Here is a 24,133-nt window from a genome sequence, read left to right as displayed (position 1 = left end):
GTATTTACTAAATAGTACAATATAGTAACCATCTTGTAACACTGTACTTAATATAGCTTAATTTTATAAAATATTGCAAATAGTTCTACTGTTTAAGCAATTCTAGATTTTATTTTTTTCCCTTAGAGCAACAAATCAGAATGCATGATTATAGAATGCTAAAAGCTCTTTTGGAGATATTTTGCCAGGCATCTTTGAGGAGAAATTTTAGAGAATCAACAACACTTGATTAAGCATTTTTGAACCATAAGTTTTTTCTTCTGCTCTCCTGTGGCAAAAAACAAACATAAAACAAAAAACCATATTGGCAATTGCAGATGTTTATAAACATTCCATTTTTTTTTCTGTTTTAATTATCTTTAAAGATGAAATAATCTCTGTCTATAGGCTAGAGCAGCAAGTTTATGCAAGAGCATATGAAAACATCCTTCCTTCTAGTAGAATATGTATCCATAGTGCATGATGTCCACTGAGGTTTTGTAATATTTTTACACGCAATGTTGCTATTGCAATTATTATCAACAACCTATAATGTTTTGTACATAGTAAGCTTTCAAATGGTGTTAGGATTCAACATGGGACATAAAGCCTAAGAATGGAACCAGATTCCCTAGGGTTTCAGTATTTGATTTCTTCTAAGGGCAGACTAGAAGACTGCCCTTAATATAATCTATGTGTTTTGGGATTTTTTTATGGTGATGAACAAAGTAAACATTTGAGCTGGAAATCACTGGAAGTATTCAAACCAAACAAAAGGGTAATAAAAAGTAAACCTATCCTTAACTTTAAAACCAAGCATGGGTTCTTCTGGTTGATGGGTGTATAGTTGAGAAAGCATTTTTCTCCAGAACTATTCAGTTTCACTGACAGGGAAGTCTTTTATGGCATGATAACCAATTATTGAATGATTTTATACATATTTAAAGGAAAAGGTTGAGCTGCTATCTCACAAAGAATCAGCTTCTTATGAGACGAAAGCTGTGTGCTGGAAATCCTGTCTCCACTCTGAAAATCACATAATCTTGGGCAGTTTATTTTGCCTTGTTTAAAAAATTTCTTATCTATAAAATAAATGTGCTAGTATCTATCTCAAATGATTCATTTAAAAAATGAGAAAACCACCATTTTCTTGAAGTAACTTGCCAAGATCACCAATAACAACGTCAAAGCTGAACTAAGGAAACTAAGTTGAACTAAGGTCTCCTAAATCTAAAACTCGATCTTCTATTTCCAAGTATATCATTCAATCACCTGATGTAAGACATGCTAGCAGCTTTATTAAATAGGTCATTTTTGATCCCTCACCAGATGGTAGCTTGGGTGTAAGCACCACCCAAAATTCTGGTTAGAATGGTGACTATCTCGGAACCTAGGCTCCTTTCTCTTTTCTAAATTTACTTTGTTCTCTCTGTCCAAAGCTGACATTTTCTGGATTTTCTTGATTCAGCATTATTTATGCAAATGAAGAGTTTCCAGTAATTCAACAAAGCTAACAAGTGTCTCCCCAGTAAGAATCAAACAGAATGGTACCTGGTGGGGAGTAAGGTTTTTGGCCAGACTGTTGCTGGGTGGATAGAAGGGCCTTAGGAAGAATTCATCAGAGTCAGCTTTAATTTATATGCTGTTCACTTTAAATCCTAATATGGATATAATGGACTCAGAAGCATAAATGAAAATCATAAAATCTCAGTGCTTCATGGGTTGCCAGTACTTCCAAATGATTGCTGTGCTTTCAAAATAGTCACCGTGGAAAGCCCTATGCTTTTTGAACAACTGCTGAAGCCATTTCAGATTTTTCTTTTTAAATTGTTATCACAGTCAGTTTGGCCCCTCCTTTTCCTTGCTGCCTTTTCATTTTTCCTCTCCCATGCACACAATTAGTTCTTTATAGCCTAGCCCTGACTTTGACCAAAAATGGATGCTCTAAAACAATCAATTACCTGTTCATCACATATGGCTCTGAATGCCTTTCTGCTATTTCAAAAACAAATTCTATGTTTCCATTTCTCAACCATCCTTAAAGAATGATGACCTGCCACCATGAAGATGTACATCTTTCAAATGTTCTGCAGATTGTTAAGAATATTGCAAAGGAAGAGGTCCAAAGACATTTTAAATAATATTAGAAATGCCAAAATAAGTGAATAATGTCCAATAGTGAACACTCTCAAGGGGAAAAATTACTTTTGGTACTTCATTTTAGTATGTTAAAAGATGAGCCAAATTAAATTACAGCTATACTTTATACATGTATAAACCCTATGCATGGGTTTGGGTGTGTATAATCATAAAATCTCCTGCATATTTATAAAATGAAAATTAAAACTGAAAGGAAGCAGAAGAAAAATCAGCATGTAAAATGCCATGAAGGGAAACACCTGCTGGGAAAACAGAAATGTAAAAAAGATCTAATAGGCTTCCTTCATAATTTTACCCAGAAAAGTGGTAATATTTAGAAATAAAAATGTGAAAAGGCAGTAGCATTTCAATGTTTTTAACACATTTAAAGGCTCTGCTCCATGGTCAACATATCAAGAATCTAAAAACCTGTAATAAACTTTTGTTTTTTAATATCAATTTCAAAATACATTTTATTCTATTTTTTAGTTGTTTTATTTTAATTAGTGAAATTTTAGGAATAAATTTTAATGTTATCAACTTTAAATTTTATGTCTTCATGATGTAATTCTCCCAAAGATGGCATTTACACTTTAGCCAGATGCTTCATTTTGTTGCATATCACTGAAAACTTAGAAATCATAAATGCACTAACCTTTTACTCCTAAAGCATGCACACAGGCACTCTTTAATAATTCAAGGACCTTTCTATAATGATGAAGTCATACTGATGAACTCAATAGGAAAATACTAATATGATTAAACAAAGCTTAAATAATTCATTGTAGAAACGAGGCATAATAGAGCAAGAAAAATAAATTCTAGCTGCTCAAAATATTTCACTTTTTCTTATGCCAATGCATATTTCTTAAATCATAGTGACAGTTTTTCTTCTCTTTTGTTGAAATACGTGACAGCTATTCATATACTGGAGCAGGTGCAAAAGATAAATGCTTTCCTATTAAAATCAAGAATGTCAGCATTCTATATGCAATGATGGGCAGACCTCCATCATTTTTGCATAAGTTATCTCCTGGGAAAGCTATCACTAGACCTTATTACTACACTATCAACTTATTCTCATCTCAAATTATTTTTCTTCAAAGGCAGTCAGCTGATTTGCACTTTACTTTCTTAGATTCACTGATTGATAGGTGATGAAAGAAAAAAGTCACCCAAAACAGAAAAAAAAAGGTTATTAATAATTTCATTTAACACAAAAAAATCCAAAATTTAATCATTTGGAAATACTATTGTGTATTTTGTAATTAGGATTATCAATAATTACTAAATACGGCTATATAAAATAATATTTAAAAACTGGAAAAACTAAATAATTTTTGTGAATAGAATCGTGTTAGATTCTAAAATGAATTAATTAGAGCCAGTCATGAAGAAATTAATTTAAAAACTTCTATTGTAATGGAAATAAAATAAAAGTTCTTACTATGGCTTAATGTTTTTCATTTCTTTTACTTAAAGATGATTATGCATTTTTTCAGATGATTAGAAATTAAAGGCCATACTCAGGTTGTGTAATTAAAGGATGATTTTTTTTCATGATTTATTGAGGGTGACATGATATTCTACAGAGGATAACACAGTCTATCTGAATTGTTTTGAGCCAAGAAAACAAATCAGAATTTCCTATGGTGAAAAGAGAAAAAAAATGAAACTCTCCCCAAACCATCAATTAATGAGATTTTGAAAAGTATGTGAAAATGTCTACAAGTAGGGAATTAAGAAAAACTAGATATACTTTTAATATTCTAAAAGTTAACATGCTTTTGAGATATTAATCCCTCTAAAAAAATAAAATATACTTAAATCTAGCAATGACTTTTTTTTTTTTCATATATACATTCCAAGGGGCCTCGCTTTGTTGCCCAGGTTGGTCTTAAACAACTGGCCTCAAGCAATCCTCCCACCTAAGCCTCCCAAAGTGCTGGGATTACAGGCGTGAGCCACCGCTCCCGGCTGGTAATCTTATAAATAGTCAAAATAAGTACAACCTCCAGTTATTCTTCCTAATTTTTCTACAGGTAAGCATCCCACCTTTATCTAGAATTAGGAGATTAAAGCTCTAACCTGTGGCAAGTTTAATAAAGCTTGAATGTTGTGGCCTCCATCTGTCTGTTCACCATATCTTAGTGCCAGAACTGTATTTCCAACAGACAAATGAGACAGAATGATTTACCCAGCATGCATATCCCCCAAGAATGTTACTGAAAAAAACTATCACCAAGATAACCATAAAGGCAAACTGAGAGTACTATAAGACATCCTCCATTCACAGTGAGGTTCAGCATCCACTCTTAAGTGAGGACAAACTCCCAGAAACAACTAAGGGAAACTCGAGACAGGAGAAACAAACTCAGTTGTCTAGATGGCCTTACTTAATGGGGGCAAAGGCAGAGGAAGTTCTGAGATTCTGGTGGAACAAAAGAGCTTACTTATTTCCACATTGCTATTTCAGCTCCTTAACCAAAGTCAAAATTTCTAGTAGAGAAATCAATCTTTGATCCAATGTAAGATCTGTCTTGCTGGAGTTACAAACAGAAAAATTTAGTTTTTCCTAGCTCAAGCAATTCCAGCCTTGATATCTTTAAGGAATACTTTTAATATATATAAAATCCAGCTTCATTCACCACCACTATGAAAGTGGATCACTTTTTTCTTACAATTTTTAATATCACATGCCCTGTACTCTCAAGCTCACCTGAAGTCATGTTTATTTTATATCAAAGTACTGCAAATAGCAAAAATATCAAATATACACTTACACTTTCTTCTTCCAAATTTTGCCTAACAAGTGGAAGTTATGAAAAAGAAGTTGGTGAAATAATTATTAATGAATATAACAGAACATTACTGAATTTTAATGAAGAACTATTGATATTGAAACAAGTCTGGCATAATTTTATTTTATTTTTTATTTTTTGTTTGTTTCTTTGAGACGGAGTCTTGCTCTGTCGCCCAGGCTGGAGTGCAGCTGTGGGATCTTGGCTCACTGTAACCTCCGCCTTGCAGGTTCAAGTGATTCTCCTGCCTCAGCTTCCCGGGTAGCTGGGACTACAGGCACCCACCACCACACCCAGCTAATTTTTGTAGTTTTAGTAGAGATGGAGTTTCACCATGTTGGCCAGGTTGGTCTTGAACTCCTGACCTCAAGTGATCTGCCTGCCTCAGCCTCCCAAAGTGCTGAGATTACAGGCGTGAGCCACCATGCCTGACCTATTTTAAAAATTCTCTAATATTCTCCTTAAATTGTAAAGAGTCTTTATTTCTTTTATTTGGGAAATAAAAACATCTATATATTTTAAAAACATATTATCATCAATTCAACCAAGATTTCATCAAAAGATCCTAATAATACCAATCATTACCTCAAATGGGAGGCTTCTGAATAATGGACCATTTTGTGTAATAATACATGTAAACAAAATTATAATTGATTTTTTTTTTCCGAGATGGAGTCTTGCTCTGTCACCCAGGCTGGAGTGCAGTGGCACAATCTCGGCTCACTGCAACCTCCACCTCCCAGTTTCAAGCAATTCTCCTGCCTCAGCCTCCTGAGTAGCTGGGATTACAGGCGTGTGCCACCATGCCCAGCTAATTTTTATATTTTTAGTAGAGACAGGGTTTCACAATGTTGGCCAGGCTGGTTTCAAACTCCTGACCACGTGATCTGCCCACCTCGGCCTCCAAAGTGCTGGGATTACAGGCGTGAGCCACCTCCCCTGGCAGAATTGAAGTATTTATTTACTGTCTGGTAACACTGACGAGAAAATAACAATGTCAGACACTATCACAGGGTATACCCTCCAATCTTCAAACCATATGTAAATTTATACGTCAGGTGCCTGAACATTCTATATTTATACCACTTTATGTTCAAAGAGAATCTACATTTGAAGATTATGAAATGAGCTAGGAAGAAGAACTTTTGAAAAGTCAAAAAAATTTTAAATATAAAATCTTATTTGAAGATATTTTTCAACCCTTATGATCTCAAATTACTGTACAAGTCATAATGTAAAAGTAATGAAATACTCGAAAAAATGTTTAATAGAATTTAAAATTTTAACTTTAGGGAATTTGGAAGTTCAATCATTCTCAAAGAGGCTGTAAGGATGATTAAAATCCTGAAGGAAGCCTGAAAGAAAAAAGACACATTCATTATTGGAAATACAATACAGTGCTAACTCTCAAGTTTCACCTTCAAACTAGAAAGCTTAAGTTCAAGGCCGTTACACCAATTTTTACAGAAATGTAATGTTTTCCAACTCCTGATTCATCCCTTGAAAAGCTGTACATGGTTAATGATTATCAACTTAAATTAGCCACATACACCAGAGTAAATTGGAAATGAAAAGCTTCTTCAATTACCCAAACTAACATAAACGATTTATTTCCTTCTGCCAACACGAAAGGGAATGTTCATGAAGGATCTCATTGACTCACCCTGCACTAAGGTTAGAAAGCTCACTCAACACAAATATTCCCAGAAAGGGTTCAACTTGGCAGTAAAGAAACCATCTATTCCAAAATGTCACCACATCAGTTCAACTTTTCATCTGCTAAGAAAAAAGTCCTGTCAAAGTCTGTTACTGTAAAGCAGCAGCTGTTCTGTAGAATAATATCGTCCAAAAGACAATTGTTTCTCTTATTCCCCAGTGCAACTCCTCCATTTCAACAGACTACTTCTTGTCTTCCTTGACACTATTATTAGTCACAACCCCATGTCTTTGCTCTTCCATCTCAAATGTCTACTTCCAAATATTTCTCTACATTTTTATAGTCTAAAGCTCAGCTGAACATCACACCTCTCAGTCAGTCTACTGCAACCCCAACTCTTTATAATGACCAATAAATCCTGACATAATCTTATCCCCAAATATTTCTATAGCCACAAAGAACTTCCAGTTTCTCTAACACCCCAAGCTCTGTCTCTCCTTGGAGCCTCCACCCGGTTCGTCCCTTCTCCCACTTGTCTTCTAGCTGACTCCTTATTCTATTTTTGTCTTTGCTGAAACCCTACTCCTTCAATAAATAGGCCTTTCCTAGTTATTGCAAGTACATTCTCCACCCTTCTTTCCCCTAATTTTAGTCCCTTCTTTTCTTCCCAGCAGTGCCACAATTTTAAATTATTGGCTTTGCTCTTCACTTTTTTTTGTATCCACCTAGGAATATAAGCTCCACAAGGGCAGAGAGCATTGCCTGTGTTGTACAACTTATATTCCCAATGCCTGGCACAAGGCAAAAGCTCAATAAATGTTTATTTAATCAACTCCAATCTATTTGGAGCTATCTTTTTCTGACTCCCTTTATTCTTATCTGATCCAGAGAAAAATAATCTTATCACTTACTCAATCTTATCATTACTATTCAAGTCAACATGTATAACAACTCTATGTCAAGAACTATAAGGTGCTGCTATTGCAGCTGCTATTTACTGAGTGTTTATTATGTGCAAAGTATCATATAGAGAAGTATTCTGAGCAATGCCCAGGCTGAGTGGAAGGAGCACAGTGATCTGTAGCAATGTTATCTCATTGTATCACCACAACCATGTGAACAACCAATTATTTTTAATCCCTATTTTACAGATGAAGAAACCGAGACATAGAGAGGTTAATAATATGCCCAAGATATCACAAACAGTAAGTGATAGAGCTGGGATTCTATACTCTATTGAGTAAAACACAATTTCCCTCTTAAGATGAGTATGAGGAGAGAGGGAAAAGTAAAGCGAGCTGGCAATTCAAGAGGAAAGAGACAACATCTGCTTAAGGAAAACCAGTAAAAATTGTTTGGAGATGGCAGTGGAAATAAGGTTTGAAAAAAAGTTAAGAGTTTTAACTACATTATAAATAAATACCTGGAATTGGTGCAAGCGCCTCTTATCAGAAAGAAAATGGTGAGACCAACCATACAGGAAAAAGAGATATTAACTGTGCACAGAAAATAGTAATGGCAGGGTCATTATCCATTGTTCTATCTCTTGAGCCCAAATTGTGAAAGTCCTTTCCTATATCACTAAGGAATTCAGCCATGGCTAAAAAGGGAATAAAGATGCAATCAAGGTTTAAAAGTTACTGTGAAAATTACAGTATATCTGTTCTCTAAGTTATTAGTAACACTTGTTTATTATCTGTTTCTGGGGGCTATCCTCTCAGCAACTAGATTTTAAGTTTTTTGATGGCAGGCACTATATCTTACACTTTCCTAAGAGGGGTTATGAAAGTTGACTCTTGAAAACATCAGTGGACAAGAAGAAGAAAAGTTAGAGGAGACTAAAGAGAGGCCAGACACTATACCAGGTGGTGCCAATGGCACAGTGATTACAAAAAAAAAAAAATACTGTCCTTGCCCTCAAGGGGCTTGTATTGTCACAGAGATGATGACTGGTGTAAGTTCTGACAACAGAGTAAAGAGAAGAAATACAAAAGATTATAGCTCCAATGTCTACAAAACAAAATTACGGTATTCCAGAGTTAACTCCAATAGATATTTAATTACAGTGGTATTTTCCAAGTTTTTAAGCACCACATTTTCAAGACTAAAAACAGTAAATTTCTATGATAATGAGTACTCATAAAACAAAAGCTGCAACACAGTTATTTACATAGAACAGTGGAAAGTCTCCTCCAAAACTTTATTGATATGGTTACCATCTCCTCGGTGAATAATTTCACACAGCATTTGCTTTTTTACATTGCCTGCCTGTGGATTTCTATAATAAAAGTTCTTGAACTGGAGAAACTTCAAAAACTTTTCTTCCTCTTTCAGTAAGAAGCAATTACCTTCAATTTTCTTCACACTTTCCTACCATACTTCCATTAGAATATTTATCCAAAGTCCCAAACAACTAAAGACACACACATAGACACAGGCAAACATACATGCATGCATGTGCGTGCACACACACACACACAAATAAAGCTCGTATTAGGAAAGGGCTGAGTTAAAGGTGTGTACGTGATTCTCCCTTATTTATCCTATTGAAGGCATATCATTTTTTTCATTCATTCACTCTAGAGAGCCTGACATTTAGCATCATTTCATAAATCTAGGCTACTGCAGAGCTGTGCTACCACAAAATTATAAGGAGTCAATTTGCACTTTTTTCTTTTGTTTTTTCTTTTCGGATAATATGTAAATATGTGTGATAAACTAGGCACTGACAATCATAGAAATTTAATTTTAACAGTACCTTGGAAAGCTTTTAATTGAGGGGAAGCCAATTTAGGCACAGTGGTCCCCGCCCTTCCACACAGGGCAGATATTGCTACAGATCCCAGTGCTCTTTCCCACTGAGCCTGGGCATTCATTGCTCAGATGACATCTCTACATGATGCTCCAGGTAGCCACTGTCTTGTAAAAGAAAACATTTATGGTGTATGATTCTTCTCTTAGTATGTAAAATGCATCCTGCAATTCAAGGCACTTTGGAAAGCTACAATCTATTTTCAGCTACTATAGGACCTATTATTTAGTGAAGTGCGTCTTAGTACCTTGAAACATCCTAAGATTTTAAAAGCATTACTGTAGTTTACAAATATTAATAGGTTATGCATACGAACAACGTTTGCTTGCACTCTGCATTTGGTGCTCCTGACCACCCTTATACTGCACCTCAGCACTGTGTGTCCCAGCCCACTTGCCCTGTGAGTCCCAGCCTCCAGCCTCTTGCAGGAAATCACAACTTCTATCCACGCTTTATATTAAGGCTATCTTGAAGGGTCCACTCCACAGTCACTCTCACCCACACCCCTGGCTTCATGTTTGTAAACTGTTTCCTCACTAGGTCTCTAGCGCAAATATCCCCAGCTCCAGATTCACAATTCCAGCTTCTGGTTGGAGTTACTACATGCATGTCTTGCTATCACTACTAATTCAACATGCAGACTTCATCCTTCTCACCAAAACTTTCTTGCCCTTCCTCCTGTTTTCCTCCTTTATATTAACAGCATCCGTATCTTCCAGCCACCCACAGTGGAGACTTTGGGGTCTCTTCCAGGGACTCTTTTTCACTCCCTACTTCTAAATGATCACCAGGACTTGCCAATTCTAACTTGAATGTCATTCAAGTCTGTCACTTCTTCCCAGTTTCCAGTGCTACCACCCTTGTTTGGGCTCTCATCTGTGCTCAATTTAATGCCTAGCAGTCTCCTCCTGACTGGTTTTCCTGACTGAATCTTTCCTTCTTTAAACCACCCACCCAACCCACTTCCCCATCCCCCCAATAACACCATCAAGGTATGTTTCCTTACAAATCTGATTATGCTGTTGTCTGCCCCTCCAAAAAAAAAAAAAGCCTTCACATTCCTTCAAAATAAAGGCTATATTTCCATGTCACCTTTAAAATAAAGTTCACATCCCTATGTGGAGATTTCAAGATTTCCCACAAATAAGGCCCAAGTGCCTTTCTCATCACAGAGTCATGATTGAAAGCTCAGCCTCTGAAGCCAGATTGCTCACCTCACCTGTGCGACACTGAGCAGGGCCACTGCGCACACATGTCTAGGCTGAGGGTCCCGGCACAAGGCTGGCTGAGGGATGAGTGAGTGTGGAAGCATAGTCCACATACCATTCACCACGCTACGTTTCAGCACAGGGCTTCTACAGCCTCAAAGTAAGTGGCACCATTGTCTATCTCACATAAAGGCAATATAAAGGCTTAGTTTCCTTGTCTTAAAGTACGGCTAATATTAGGATTTACCTCAAGGGATTGTTGTAAGGTTTCAATGAGTTAACACATGTAAAGTCCTTAGAACAGTGCCCAGAATATTATAAATGCCCAAAAAGTGTCAGCTGTTACGTTCTCACCTTACCTGTTCCTTATACTGTAAGTGAATAGCAGAATTTATTTACTATTGCTTAGGTATAATCTGTGCTTTTTCACCTTCATGTCTACTGTTTATTCTGCTTCCTCCCCCGAAAATGTCCTCCCCTGAAAATTTCCTCCCCTAGCAGCTCCAATCTGCCTGTTGTTAAACTGTACATTCTTGAAGCTCAGCTAGGAGACCATGATACCTCCATTAAGCCTTATTTGATCTCCATGTACTACATGAGTTCTTTAGGCTTTAACTCAACTCTTAGGTGCCTAACATGGAACTTACTGTAGAAATATTTTTTCTTTTCTTTCCTTTTTTTTTTTTTTTTTTTGAGACGAGTTCTCACTGTTGCCCAGACTGGAGGCAGTGGCGCAATCTCAGCTCACTGCAACCTCTGCTTCTTGTGCTGAAGCAATCATTGCACCTCAGCCCCCCGAGTCACTGGGACTATAGGCGTGCACCACCACCATGCCTGGCTAAATTTTTTTTGTATTTTTTTGGTAGAGACAGGGTTTCATCATGTTGTCCAGGCTGATCTTGAACTCCTGAGCTCAGGCTATCCACCCACCTCAGCCTCCCAAAGTACTGGGATTACAGGTGTGAGCTATTGTGCCCAGTCTGATATTTCATAGTATCTAAACTTATACTTATCTCAAGGGCTTGTCTTCCTTGAAAGATCTCAAGTGCCTTATGGTACCCTGTAAAGTTCCTCTTTATGATCTCACAGTGCCTCCAGAATTACAGTGACATAATAGGCTCATAATAGGTAATAATATAACCATTTATTGAGCATCTACTATGTGTCAGGTACTATAAAAAGTGCTTTATACATGGTATTTAAATTACATCTCACACAACTTTTGTAGCATTGTTTCCTTTTATACAGGAATACTTAAGTCATTTAAATAATTTGCTTAGTGTTAAACAGTGAAAAACTGTTGGGGCAGAGATGAGAATCCAAGATATTTCTGGCCCTGAGATTGAGCTCCTTCTACTTCATGGCCCTATCTTGCCTGGCTCCTTCCCTTGCCCGAGAGCCCAAGAATCACCATTTTAGTGATTATGTATTATATTCTAGGAGTTTTTCCTAAATTATTCCTAACCTTCCTTGAAAAATGGTTATTATTTTTCCTGTATTCCAGATGAGGTAATCAAGTCTCAGAGATGTTAAAAAATTTACCTTAGGTTTCACAGCTAGTAAACTCCAGATGCAACTTTGAGCCTAACTCCAGAAGCCTCCTGCCCACTCCACCCCAACTCCTCAAAAATGCTTGTCACATTTTAGGAGAAGTCCCTTGAGAAAAATGCATTGCCCTTACTATTATCAGGGTTTCATTTATGTGGTTTTATTTTATTTAGATAGCTTTTCACAGAAATCATCACTACATACACTTACAGAAAAAAATGTTATCCCTATACTGTATTTTGATCACCTTTTGTCTTTATACATTGACTGCCTAATTATTATAACTAACTTCGCAAAAAAAAAAAAAGTGCTGGTCCTCCCAAGAATTTGATGAAGTTTTACATCAAAGTGATCTTGATATTGAAAGAATAAAAATTGTTTATACAAACAATAGGTCAGGAATATATCGAGTGACCCATATTTTGTACTGGTCATTGTTAATTTCACCAGACCATTAAGTTTTGCCTGAAACCTCTAGAAGATCAGTAAAAAATACCACACCAGAGAAATAAGTAGTTACTGATACAGAATACCAAAATGAATCTTGAACTTAATGCAATGCACACAAAGCAGAAGGAAAAAAGGAAAGATGAAGGATTAGCATTACCCATTAGATTTTAAAATAAAATAAGAATATAACTTTTTTTGAGACAGGGTCTTACTCTGTCACCCAGGCTAGAGTGCAGTGGCATAATCATAGCTTGCTGCAGCCTTCATCTCTCCAGCTCAAGCCATCCTCCCCCCTCAGCCTCCCAAGTAGCTAGGACTATAGGTGCATGCTATCACACCCAGCTAATTAAAAAAAATTTTTTTAGTAGAGATAGGGTCTCATCATGTTGCTCAGACTGGTTTTGAACTTCTGAGCTCAAGTAGTCCTCCCTTGTTGGCCTCCCAAAGTGCTGGGATTACAGGTGTGAGTCCCCAAGCCCAGCCTAAGAATACAATTTTTAAAAGGCAAAAAATGGGGGAAGAATTAATGGAAATTAATCTGACTTATTTATGAGAAAATGGCACTCAATACCAAACTGGCATGTATGCAGTAACTGCCAAGGTAATTAAAATACTTAAGATATAAATGTAATTGAAAATTACATGACTTGAATGTCATTATTCAATTTTACCAATGCTCCCTATTTAGTTGGAAAAAATTGTACTGGTTTTCAGTGAAAAAAAAGTGCAAGTGAAAATAGAAAAAAAATTTAATAGAACCAAAATCTTCCCAAGCAAAAAAATAACTCCAAAAATGTATCCCTCATTATGAAAGTCCTAGGGTTTCTAGAGCTCCCAGAGGACTCAGTAAAACTAGAGATACTTGCAGTGCATTGTAAGTGTGTAATTACCATTTAAATGAAGGGAGAAAAGCTGGTGAGTGAAATGAGAAACAGGCGTTTTCTTATAGCCAACCAGGAACTGACATTTCAGGCAACAATCATCTAATCTACAGTGCGGTTAACAAAGCTATTGTCATTCTGCCACTCATACTCACTCTTAACTGACACTCTTCCCTACCAGAAGGAAACAGTAGGGTAAGTCTTTCTCCATGATTTTGAGTCACAATTTGTTCATTAGGCTCTGGCCTGCTTAGTATGTAATTTAACAGCATATATTTACCAAAAGACAGCCAAGACACATAAAGGCTTCTCTTTAATTCTACTTTTTTAATTATTTGGGCATCCAAATTGTAAAAGTAAACAAAATGTCAGAGTAAATTCCTATTGGTTGTACAATCATGATGGTTAAGAATCATCTCATCTCACCTGCAGTCCAACAATAGCTTTCTCTGCTAACATCCATGTTTGTGGATTTGGCTGGGCAGCAAGTTGGATGTAGAAAATATTATTGCCTTTTTCTGAAAAGGCATCGAATACCCTTTTCAAATATGGTTAAAAGTTATCACATAGATTTCAAAACTGGAAAACTATCAAATGTGTTCTTATTGAATAGGTGCATAATGAAGTATAGAGTGTAAAAGATTTGTCAAAAACACACAAATTAACTGGAGAGACCCCTCTCCCTGCCACATGTGTTTCAGAAGTCAAATCTTTTCCTTTTGGGTTGCTGCTAGCATGAGATTAGCTAAGTCTTATGATGTGTTTGGCAAAACCATGTGGGGTTCATTAGTGTGGCTTATGTTTGTTGGATTAATCGTTGTTTCTACCAAACAAACAAACAACCCTGAGTATTTCTGAAGTAAGAATATAAATGTCAAGCATGACAAGATTAATAAATCATGAAAAGGAAGACTGTGCACACATAATCAGCCATGAGACAAAAGTGATGGGGTTGTGGGTTTCATAGGGCTACTTTATTCTAGCCTTCCCTTTATATCTTCTTTTGGCTGTTTTATTTGATATCTTTTAAAAATCTGTTGCAAGTCAGTGAAACAAGTTAGGTAGACCCTTCCAAGCCATTCAGTGATCTTTCTGATCATCTAAACCAACAGGTCCACAAACTATGACTCCCAGACCAAATCTGGCTCTCTGAATGTTTTTGTAAATAAAAATTTATTGAAACACAGCCACATACATTCATTTATGTATGGTCTATAGCTGTTTTCACACCACAACAGCAAGGTAGTTGTGACAGGGATTATAAGGCCCCAAAAGCCTAAAATATTTACTACCTGGACCTTTATAAAGAAAGTTTGCCAATCCTTGATTTAAACTTATCTCTTACTGTTCTAGGTGAAAATTATACTCTCTGATACAACCTTCTACTCTATCCCACTCTGTCCCATTAGATGTGCTTTTTTTTTTCTCTTGAGATGGAGTCTCACTCTGTCGCCCAGGCTGGAGTGCAGTGGCGCGATCTTGGCTCACTGCAACCTCCGCTTCCCAGGTTCAAGCAATTCTCTGCCTCAGCCTCCTGAGTAGCTGAGATTACAGGCACCCACCACCATGCCCAGCTAATTATTTTGTATTTTTAGTACAAATAGGGTTTCACCATCTCGGCCAGGTTGCTCTTGAACTCCTGACCTCGTGATCCACCTGCCCCAGCCTCCCAAAATGCTGGGATTACAGGTTTTAGCCACCATGCCCAGCAGATGTGCTTTTTTTCTACTTCACCAAACCATCCCATTTTTCAATTATAGGCATATCTTATTTTATTGCACTTCAATTTAGCGTACCTCACAAATATTGTGCTTTTTACAGATTTAAGGTTTATGGCAACTTGGTGTCAGGCAAATGTGTCGGCACCATTTTTCCAATAGTATGTGCTCACTTTGTGTCTCTATCACATTTTGGTAATCCTCACAATATTTCAAAGTTGTTCATTATTGTTATATCTGTTATGGTGATCCATGATGGTGATCTTTGATGTTACTATTGTAATTGTTATGGGGGTGCCACAAACTGCACCCATAGGAGACAATGGACTTAATCAATACATGTTGTATGTGTTCTGACTGCTCCACTGACTGGCCATTCCCCAATCTTTCTCTTCTCAGGCCTCCCTCTTCAGTGAGACACAGCAATATTGAAATGAGGCCAGTTAATAACCTGACAATGACCTCTAAGTGTTCAAGTGAAAGGAAGAGTTGCACATCTCTCACTTTCAATCAAAAGCTAGAAATGATTAAACTTAGTGAGGAAGGCATGCCAAAAGCCAAGATAGGCTGAAAGCTGGGCATCTTGTGCCAAATAGCCAAACTGTAAATGCAAAGGAAGAAATCCTTGAAGGAAATTAAAACTGCTCTTCCAGTGAACCCAAAAAATGATGAAAGAGCAAAATAGCCTTATTGCTGATGTGGAAAAAGTTTTAGTAGTCTGGATGGAAGATCAAACCAGCCACAAAATTCCTTTAAGTCAAAGTCTAACACAGAGCAAGGCCCTAACTCTCTTCAATTCTATGAAGGCTGAGAGAGGCAAGGAAGCTGCAGAAGAAACGTTGGAATCTAGCAGAGACTGGTTCATGAAGTTGAAGGAAAGAAGCCGTCTCCATAACATAAAAGTGCAAGGCGAAGCAGCAAGTGCTAATGTAGAAGCCTTAGCAAGTTATCCAGAAGATCTACCTAAGATCATTGATGAAGGTGGCTACACTAAAAAATAGATTCTCAATATAGACAAAGAAAGCACCCTTCTGTTGGAAAAAGATGCCATCCAGGGCTATCATGGCCAGAAAGGAAAAAGTCAATGCCTGGCTTCAAAACTTCAAAAGGACACGCTGGTTTTCTTGTTAAGGGTTAATGGAACTCGTGACTTTAAGTTGAAGCCAGTGCTCACTTACTATTCCAAAAATCTAAGGACACTTAAGAATTATGCTAAATCTACTTGCCGCACTCTATAAATGGAATGCCAAAGCCTAGATGACAGCACATCTGTTTACAGAATGGCTCACTGAATATATTAAGCCCACTGTTGAGGCTTACTACTCAGAAAAAAGATTCCTTTCAAAATGTTAATGCTCATTGACAATGCGCCTGGTCACTCAAGAGTTCTGATGGAGATGTACACAAAGATTAATAATGTTTTCGTGCCTGCTAAGACAACATCCATTCTGCAGCCCATGGATGAAGAAGTCATTTTCACTTTCAAGTCTTATTTAAGAAATACATTTCCTAAGGCTATAGTCGTCATAAATAGTGATTCCTCTGATGGATCTGGGTAAAGTAAATTGAAAACCTTCTGGAAAGAATCCACCATTATAGATGCCATTAAAAACATTCATGATTCATGGGAGGATGTCAAAATATCAACATTAACATGAGTTTGGAAGAAGTTTATTCCAACTCTAATGGATGACTTTGAAAAGGTTCAAGACTTCAGTGAAGACTGATGTGGTGGCACATGCCTGTAATCCCAGCTACTTGGGAAGCTGTGGTGGGAGGATCACTTGAGGATCATTTGAGGTGGGAGAATCACTTGGAGAGAAGGACTTCACTGGAAGAAGTCACTGCAGATGTGGTGGAAATAGCAAGAGATTAGAATTTGAAGTGGAGCCTGAAGATGAGACTGAATTGCTGCAATCACATGATAAAATTTGAATGGATGAGGAGCCACTTGTTATGGATGAGCAAAAAAGTAGTTTCTTGAAATGGAAACTACTTCTGGTGAAGATGCTGTGAACATTGTTGAAATGACTACAAAGGGTTGAGAATATTACATAAATGTAATTGATAAACCAACATCATGGTGTGAGAGAATTGATTACAATTTTGAAAGAAGTTTTACTGTGGGTAAAATGCTATCAAACAGCATCACATGCTGCAAAGAAATCTTTCATGAAAGGAAGAACGAATCATGTGGCAAACCTCATTGCCACAGCAAACCCAAACTTCAGCAACCACCACCCTGATCAGGCAGCAACCATCAACACCAACGGAAGACCCTCACTAGAAAAAATGTTGTGACTTTCTGAATGTTCAGATGATTGTTAGCATTTTTTAACAGTAAAATTTTGTGGAGGTTTCTTGAGACAAGGTCTCACTCTGATACCCAGGCTGTGGTGCTGTGGAGGATCAGAGCTCACTGCAGCCTCAAACTCCTGGGCTCAAGTGATCCTCTCACCCCAGCCTCCCAAGTAGCTAGTAACACAGGTGCACACCACCATGTCTGGCTAATTTTTTAAATGTTTCTGTAGAAATGAGGTCTCACTATGTTGCACAGGCTGGTCTCAAATTCCTGGTCTCAAGTGACCCTCCCACCTCGCTTCCAAAAGTTCTGGGATTACAGGTGTAAGCTACTATGTCTGGCCATGTATTTTAATAAAGGTTATGTATGTTGTTTTTTAGACATAATACTATTGTACACTTAATAGACTACAGTATAGTGTAAACATAATTTTTATATGCACTGGAAAACAAAAAAAATAATGTGTGACTGGCTTTAATGTGATATTTGCTATATTGCAGCATTCTGGAACCAAATCTGCCTGTATCTCCTTTTTCTAGTAAATATTATGTTTACATATCTTTCCTTTTTCAGTTACTATCACAGTTAATTTCATTCCAAAATTCACTTAACCTGAATTTAAAAGTGGTCATATGTGGCCCAATCTCTGCTTTGGGTCAATGCAAGGTAAAATCAATTCAAAAACAATGAAAATACATAATTGAAATAAATTTAAATGTTTACTTAGGGTCTAAAGAAAACGCTAACGAAGTAAAGGAGGAGTATGCTCTTAATGAATAACTGAACATTTCTAAACCCTATCTTCCCAGAATCATTACTCTCAATATTCCCCTAAATCAATGACAGATGTGGTGGTGAATGCTATGGTGTGCTGCACAGATATTCCTTTCAGGAACAAGGTACTCATACCTCCAGACACCAGGCCCTCTTTGGAAATTGCCCTAGCCAATGCAGCCAGCCACCTCACTTAAGGTTAAATCTCCTTTTGGAGGGCCTCCCACATCTAATGATGGTTGATATTGGGATTTGGGCCATAATTTGGGACAATTCTAAAAGGAAATCCCAGTTCCAGAGTGCCCCATAAGATTGACTGAGGCCTCCCTTGTGACTACATGACACTTTAACTGTTCCTTCTACCCAAGTCTGCTTCTCTCTGACCCTTACATGTGTTACTCCTGAGGGAATTCCCCAGTTAACTCCTGCAGGCAAGTCTCTGCCTTGGAGCCTAGTTCTTGGGGATCCCAACTTAAGACAGCTGTTCTCTTCAAACTCTTTCTCTCATCCCATTCTCCCCCAAACCCAGTCTTTCTAGCTCTTTATTCCTTCCTCCTCACTGTCTTGTTTCCTCACATTCCTGAATCAATTCCTTTTCTCACGATAGAGTTAACCATCTATTCTTTAAATTTATAATTTGTGTTAGTGTGTTTCAATGCCTTATTCTAACCTTTAAAATATTCCCTTATATAAGGTAGTTTTGGATTATCAGGATGAATTGTTTGCTTTGTTTGTTCGTTTCTGAGACAGAGTCTCCCTCTGTTGCCCAGGCTGGAGTGCAGTGGCACAATCTTAGCTCACCACAGCCTCGACCTCCCCAGGCTCAGGTGATCCTCCCATCTCAGCCTCCAAGTAGCTGGGACTACAGGTGCACACCACCAAGTCCGGCTAATTTTTTGACTTTTAATAGAGATGGGGTTTCACCATGTTGCCCAGGCTAGTCTTGAACTCCTGATCGGCAAGTGATCTGCCCCCCTTGGCCTTCCAAAGTGCTGAGATTATAGGCCTGAGCCACTGCACCCGGTGAGGACTAATTGTTTTTAATGTTTTACAGTTTTATTTTTAAAAGAACACTGGCCAGGTGCAGTGGCTCATGCCTGTAATCCCAGCATTTTGGGAGGCTGAGGCATGCGGATCACTTGAGGTGAGGAGTTCAAGACCAGCCTGGCCAACATGATGAAACCCGTTTCTACTAAAAACACAAAAATTAGCCAGGCATGCTTGCACGCGCCCATAGTTCCAGCTACTCTGGAGCCTGAGGCAGGAGAATCACTTGAACCCGGGAGGCAGAAGTTGCAGTGAGCCAAGATCAGGCCATTGCACTCCAGCCTCGGCAACAGAGCAAGACTCTGTCTCAAAAAAATAAAAATAATAATAAAAAAATAAAGAACACTGATCAAAAAGCATTTAAAATTGTACCTTTTTACATTATGCATTTAAAAGTCTTTATATGATTATTATATGGCCAACTGTAGAGTGAATGCTGTTCTGCAGTTACACTGTCCCCCTACAATAGCATCTTGATTCAAAATGAAATGTTCTGGTACAAAAGTTGGAAAACAAGGACACATAGGAAGACAAAAAATTAAAAGAGAAAGAAAGAGGAGAAAGGAAACTAAGATGAAACAAATCAAACAAAACTATAATAGATTTGTGAGTTTCCATTGCATGCAGTACCTCTGCAAACTCTAGACTCATTATCTTTTCCAGAGCCAAATATTTAATTTTGTGAAATTCCTAGCATTGGCACAAGTTAAAATAAATAACTCATCTTTATTCTGCTTAAACTTAAAAATTGTTAAAAAGGGCCATGTGCAGTGGCTCATGCCTGTAATTCCAGCACTTTGGGACGCTGAGGTGGGTGGATTGCTTGAGCCCAGGGGTTCGAGACCAGCCTGGGCAATATAGTGAAATCCCATCTCTACAAAAATCACAAAAGTTAGCCAGGCATGGTAGTGAGCATCTGTAGGCTTGGATACTTGAGAGGCTTAGGCCAGAGGATCAATTGAGCCCAGGCGGTGGAGGCTGCAGTGAGCCATGATCATGCCACTGCACCCCAGCCTGGCTGACAGAGCGAGACCCTGTCTCAAAGAAAAGAAAATTTTAAAAAAATTTTTAAAAGGAAACAGAAAGAGTAATAAGAGGTGGAGAGAAGTTAAATACCATTACCAGATATTAAAATAGCTTATATATCCTCCACAATTAAAACATTATGGTATTAGGAAACTATTATCCAGATAGATCAATAGCAGTGAACAGATGCACAAAAATATACTCAAATGTGAATGGAAATTTATGAAAAAAGTTTCATCTTATATCACTGGTGTAAAAAAGGCTTTCACAATAAATTGTGTTGGTGTAGTTTTCATTATATAATGACGTTCTTTGTCTCTTTTTATAGTTTTGGACTTAAAGTCTATTTTGTTTGATATAAGTATAGCTACCCCTGCTCTCTTTTGGTTTCAATTTGTGTTGAATATCTTCTTCCATCTCTTCACTCTCAGTTTATGTGTATCCTTAAAGATGGTGAAGAGAGTCTCCTACAGGCAGCATATAGTTGGATCTTATTTTTTAATCCATTCAGCCCCTTTATTTCATTGGAGAATTTAACCTATTTACATTCAAGGTGATTATTGATAGGTAAGAACCTACTGCTACCATTTTATGGTTATAATATAGTAATAAAGGGATTCTCATGAGGTCAGGAGATCGAGACCATCCTGGCTAACACGGCGAAACCCCGTCTCTACTAAAAATACAAAAAATTAGCCAGGCGTGGTGGCGGGAGCCTGTAGTCCCAGCTACTCGGGAGGCTGAGGCAGGAGAATGGTGTGAGCCGGGGAGGCAAAGCTTGCAGTGAGCCGAGATCGTGCCACTGCCCTCTAGTCTGGGCAACAGAGCGAGACTCCATCTCAAAAAAAAAATCGGGGGTTCATTCATCAAGAGGATATAACAATTATAAATATACATGCACCCAACAAAATATATGAATATTAATAGATCTGAAGGAAGAGATAGGCAATAATGCAGTAATAGTAGGGGACTTCAATAACCCACTCTCAACAATGGACATAACATCCAGACAAAAAGATCAACAAGGAGACATAAGACTTGAACTACACTTTGGACAAATGGACATAACAGACATATCCACAGGGTTCTATCCAATGGCAGCAGAATACATATTCTTCGGCTGCTTCTTCTTCTTCTTCTTTCTTTTTTTTTTTTTTTTTTTTTTTTTTTTTAACAGGGTCTTTCTCTGTCGCTCAGGCTAGAGTACAGTGGTATGATCACGGCCCACTGCAGCCTCAACCTCCTGGGCTCAAGGGCTCCTCCTGCCCCACCCTTCCTATTAGCCTGGCTAACTTTTTAACTTTCTTTTTTCTTTTCTTTTCTTTTCTTTTTTTTTTTTTTTAGAGACGGAGTTTCGCTCTGTTGCCCAGGCTGGAGTGCAGTGGCGCGATCTCGGTTCACTGCAAGCTCCGCCTCCCGGGTTCACGCCATTCTCCCTCCTCAGCCTCCCGAGTAGCTGGGACTACGGGCGCCCGCCGCCACGCCCGGCTAATTTTTTGTACTTTTAGTAGAGACGGGGTTTCACCGTGTTAGCCAGGATGGTCTCGATCTCCTGACCTCGTGATCCGCCTGCCTCGGCCTCCCAAAGTGTTGGGATTACAGGCGTGAGCCACTGCGCCCGGCCTTAACTTTTCTTTTGTAGAGATGAGATCTGGCTCTGTTGACCAGGCTGGTTTCAAACTCCTGGCCTTAAGCAATCTTCCTGCCTTGACCTCCCAAAGTGTTGGGATTACAGATGTGAGCCACTGCACCTGACTGACATTCTTCTTCAGCACACATGGAACACTAACATAGACCATATGTTAGGCCACAAAACAAGTTTTTACAAATGTAAGAAGATTTAAATCATATCAGGTATCTTTTCTGACCGTGATGGTATGAAACTAGAAATCAATAACAAGAAGAAATTTGGAAAATTCACCAAAACATGGAAATTAAACAACATTCGCTGAACAACCACGGGGTCAAAAAAGAAAACAAATGGAAAGCAAAAAGTATATTGAGACAAATGAAAATTAAAACACAATATACTAAAATTTATGGGATGCAGCAAAAGTAATTCTTAGAGGGAAGTTAATAACAATCATGCCTACATAAAAAAAGAAAGATCTCAAACTAATAACCTTATGTTACACATCAAAGGACTAGAAAAAGAACAAACTATGCCCAAAGGTAATAGAAGGAAGGAAATAATAAAGATCAGGGCAGAAATAAGATAGACACTAGAAAAACAATAGAAAGAATCAACAAAACTGAAAGTTATACTATTATAGTAAGAAGAGTTAAAAAATTAAAATTAAAATAAAAAATTAACAAAACTAATGGTTGGTGTTTTGAAAAGATAAACAAAATGGTCAGCCCTTTAGATAGACTACAAAAAAAGAGAGAGATTTAAATAAAATCAGAAATGAAAGAGAAGACATTACAACTGATACCACAGAAATATGAAAGATTACGAGATACTGTGAAGAATTATACACCAACAAATGGGATAGCCTAGAAGAAATGAATACATTCCTAGACAAATACAACACACCCAGATTGAATTCTTAAGAAATAGAAAATCTGAACAGACAAATAATGAGTAACAAGATTGAATCAGTAATAAATGGTCTCCCATAAAAGAAAACCCCAAAATCTCATGGCTTCACTGCTGAATTCTACCATTTAAATAACTAATACCAATCCTTCTCAACTCTTCTCAAAAATTGAAAAGGGAATCCTTCTCAATGCATTTAATGAGGCCAGTACTATCCTGAAACCCAAGCCAGACAAAGACACTATGAGAAAAGAAAATTGCGGGCTAATATCCCTGATGAATATAGGTGCAAAATTCTTCACAAAATACCAGTAAACTGAATTCAGCATCACATTAAGAGGATCATTTATGTCAGTGGGGAAAATCTCGAATAATGGAATTACCAGGTCAAAGAGTACTCCCCCCCCAACCCCAAATTTTAATAGATACTGAGAGATTGCCTTCTAAAAAGTTTGTATAAATGCCCAATCCCAACAACAACAAATAAATGTGCACATTTCCCTTGCAACATTGGGTGTTAACCATCATTTCTTGCTGTTGTTTGCCTAGGGCAGCCTTGGTTTTCACCTGCTCTCCTAGCATAATTCTTAATAGTGGCCCTTTCACTCTTAAAATGGGCCCAGTTTGGAAGATACATGGTCACTCTACTAAACTTTAAAACTGATACATATTGTCTCTTCCCTAGAGATTCTCCAGGAGGCTCTGTAGGCTTCTGGAAGGACTTGCATTCTCCTCCCTCTCCCTCCTATTAACCTGCACTGACTCCTTCAGAAGCCATAGAATTATGGAATGTGCCTCTAGCTAGAGACCTCCTTTCTGTGCAGGTGGATGTAGGAGGTGGCAGTGAAAGTATGCCTGTATGTTTAACCTTGCTGAAAGGCAAATGTGCACACACACACATACACACACAAAGCCAAATTTGTAACTATGTTGTAATCCAAAGGATAGTCCCTAGCTGTCCATCATTTGACATGCCATAGATGTTGATAAGAGGATTCCAGCACTGGAAGAGGTGTTGGGTAGGATGAACTTTAAGTGCCTTCACTGTTGAGATTCTGTGATTACAGTAGTAACAACTGACACTTATTAAGAACTTACTGAGTGTCAGGGTAGTTCTAGAAATTTTAGCTGTAAAATCTCATTTTGTCCTCAAAGTCACCAAAACAATAATTTAGTCACTGTTTTTAGGTAATATTAACAAATTAGGAACTAAGGCACAAACAGATTAAGTTAGTTGTCTAACGTGGCGTAC

At 37.7% G+C, this 24,133-nt stretch overlaps 1 protein-coding gene across 2 annotated transcripts in view; it reads right to left on the bottom strand.

Annotated features, from left to right (window-relative positions):
• PTTG1IP2 (PTTG1IP family member 2) overlaps window positions 1-24,133 on the bottom strand; it is a 93,872-nt gene that overhangs the window by 44,253 nt on the left and 25,486 nt on the right. The window contains exon 7 of one of the 2 annotated variants that reach the window (NM_001387870.1): window positions 6,155-6,274. The exons of the other annotated variant lie outside the window; for it this stretch is intronic. The gene's annotated coding sequence lies outside the window, so the exon portion shown is untranslated. Of the gene's footprint in view, window positions 1-6,154; window positions 6,275-24,133 lie in introns of those variants that run through there. 2 annotated transcript variants of the gene reach the window in all.

The sequence above is a fragment of the Pan troglodytes genome, chromosome 6 (assembly GCF_028858775.2).
Source record: "Pan troglodytes isolate AG18354 chromosome 6, NHGRI_mPanTro3-v2.0_pri, whole genome shotgun sequence".
Lineage (NCBI taxonomy): Eukaryota > Metazoa > Chordata > Mammalia > Primates > Hominidae > Pan > Pan troglodytes.
The sequence above is the reverse complement of the archived record's forward strand: the minus strand, read 5'-3'. Positions and strand labels throughout refer to the sequence as shown.